A 2,849-nucleotide genomic window follows, 5' to 3' on the forward strand; every position below is an offset into this window, starting at 1 on the left:
AGGGAGAAAGATTTTATTAAATTTATTTTTAAAGTTATTGGGTTTGACACAGGTTAACATGTTACAAATTCAAAAACTTAAACAAACCAAAAAAATATCATACTTAAAATGTCCTCAAAATGAAAACACCTCTACTCCAATAAAACCAAAACAATTATCATAAAACTATCTATTTTATGTTGCATATTTTTATATAGCAACAATAATGAGTTGAGAAATAAACCAGGTACAATCTAAAAGTAGAGTATATTTATATGCTTATATATACTTTTATCATGATCTTCAAAATGAAGAGAACAAACTCTTGCTGCTCACCATGATGGAGTAAGTGGGACTGGACTGGTCTGCCCACTATAAAAACTAGAAAAGTAGAAAAAAATACATGAAACATTTTTCAAACACTGGACAACAGGAAAAAAGTAGAATATGATTTTCAAGATAAGAAAACTAATGGAGGAAACCCTAGAATCACCACAGCTTTCTGCCCAGAAGCACATTCCAGACCACAGTGTAAGGAGAGAAACCCAAGTATATCATAGCTTCAGACTGAGTTAAGGAAACAGAGATCAGAGTTCAGGAAGGCTGAAGCAGGTGGAATTTGTGGAGCAAAATTCTAGAAAGGAGGAGGCTAGGCAGAGAAATAGCTTCAGAGATTTATATTAGGGTCTTGAGTCTGTTGCTGAATTCCAAGCCACAGATGTGTAGGGTGAAAATCCATGAGGCTGGGCAAAAAAAAAAAAAAATGGAGATTTGTAAACTGACCAATTACCAGAGATCTCAAAGAGCTAGAAGTTTGAGTTCTGGTGAGTCAATGGGAAGAATGAGGCCTTAGTGAATGCAGGGCATCCAGTAGAGACCCAAGAAGTATATAGTAGTAGGACTAAACTAGTCCTAGATTAACACTACTCTAGACCAGCCCTTTCCAATAAAACTTACTGCAGTTACAAATATGTTTTGCATTTGTATTGTGCCCTACAATAGCCACAAACCACATGTGGCTTTGAGTGCTCAAAATGTGGCTGTTGTGACTGAGGAATTAATTTTTAATTGTATTTAATACTAACTTAAATTTAAATAGCCACAGCTATAGACTCACCACAGCAACATTTTAAAAAATCTTTAAAACAAGCTTCAAAAGGACCAAGCTGATTCTAAAGTAACTTAACTGCCTCTGAGAGTAAAGTCTAATACGCTTTTTAAAAAAGACAATAGAATTCTTTTTCATATGAAATCATGTTTTACCTATGTGACAAATAGCAGACTGTGGAAATGACAGTGTTTGACCTCTAAAGCTGGATCCTAAAGGCATTGGCACCTTAATCTTTCACCTTAGTCTCTTGAAACTTTCTCTCTAAGAGAAGCCAACTGCAATGTTGGGGAAACTCTCAAATACTCCTGTAAAAAAAAAAAAAAACCAAGAAAGTAGTTGAGTCCTCCCACCAAAAAGCCAGCACCAACTTGCTAGTCACATGAATGGATGAGCTATGTTAGAAACAGGCCCTCCAACCCTAGTTACACATCAGCAACACCAAAAGTCATCACAACCTCATGAAAAAGCCTAAACCAGAACCATGCAATCAAATCATTCCTGAATTCCTCGCCCACAGAAACCATTAGAGCATAAGTAATGTATTACTGGTGTTTAAAACCACTGTGTTTCAAGGTAATTAAAAAAGAAAAAGAAAACACAGTATTAGTTAACTAACACAATCTGGAATTATTTTATCCCAATAAGTTCAACGACCTGAATTTAAAAATGCAAATTCTTTAAAAGATACAAATAATTACCACTGATACAAGAAGAAATAAAATATCTGAATAGTCTGATATCTATTAAAGAAATTAAATTTGTAATTAAAATGATCTTACAAAGAAATTCCAGGCTCTGATGACTTAGTTCACCAGTGAATTCTATCAAAGTTTTAAAGGAAAGAAAATATTATACCAATTCTACACAAACTCTTTCAGAAAATAGACGGAAAACACTTCCAAACTCATTTTACAAGGCCAGCATAACTCAGATACCACATTCAGGAAAGATAGTAAAAGAAAAGGAAGCTACGGATAGCCCTCATGAACATAAATTCAAATATTCTTAAGAATATTTTAACAAGTTGAGTCAATTAATAAATAGAATAATACAGCATGACCAAAAGAATTTTTCTCAGAAATGCAATTTTGAATTAACATTCAAAAATTAAGTAATGGAAAATGTTGTGGAATTAGGTTGTGGTGATGATTGCACCACCTAGTGAATATATTAAAAGCCACTGAATTGTAGTCTTCAAAATGACAAACTTTATGGTATGTGAATTATACCTCAATAAAACTACTATAAGTATAGATTAGTATAAATCACCAAATTAACAGAAAAAAATAAAACACATGTGTCTATCTTAAAAGATGAATAGAAGCATTTAATAAAATTAATCTCCCATTCGTGGTAAAAACTCACAGAAAACTACAATTACAACTCAACTTGCTAAAGAAAATCTAAGAAAGGAAGCTACAGATAGCATCATACTTGAAGGTGAAATGCTGACTGCTTTGTCTTTAAGATCAACAAGACAAGGATATCCACTCTCACCATTTCTATTCATTATTGTACTAGAGATCGTAGATAAGGCAAGAAAAATAAATAAAAGGAAGAAGCAAAACTGTCTTTTTTCAAAGATAACATAATGGTCTGCGTTAAAAGCCCTAAAAAAAATCTACTAAAAAAAAAAAAAAGTCTATCCAACTAATAAGTGAGTTTAGCAATTTTGCAAACTACAAGGTAAATTTACAATGAACACCTGGAAACTGAAATTGAAAAATAAAACAAGTCCATTTACAATAGCAGAGACATC

At 32.7% G+C, this 2,849-nt stretch overlaps 1 long non-coding RNA gene across 3 annotated transcripts in view; it reads right to left on the minus strand.

Annotated features, from left to right (window-relative positions):
• Positions 1-2,849, minus strand: part of LOC111743037 — an 11,580-nt gene that overhangs the window by 3,558 nt on the left and 5,173 nt on the right. Inside the window, exons 2-3 of one of the 3 annotated variants that reach the window (XR_002781587.1) lie at positions 1,243-1,395; positions 316-360 (exon numbers count right to left, since the gene is read on the minus strand). The exons of 1 other annotated variant lie outside the window; for it this stretch is intronic. This is a non-coding gene — a long non-coding RNA (uncharacterized LOC111743037). The remainder of the gene's footprint in view (positions 1-315; positions 361-1,242; positions 1,396-2,849) is intronic. One more of the 3 variants, XR_002781579.1, reaches the window with a different exon arrangement.

This window comes from Pteropus vampyrus, unplaced genomic scaffold (assembly GCF_000151845.1).
Source record: "Pteropus vampyrus isolate Shadow unplaced genomic scaffold, Pvam_2.0 Scaffold1, whole genome shotgun sequence".
Taxonomy (NCBI): domain Eukaryota; kingdom Metazoa; phylum Chordata; class Mammalia; order Chiroptera; family Pteropodidae; genus Pteropus; species Pteropus vampyrus.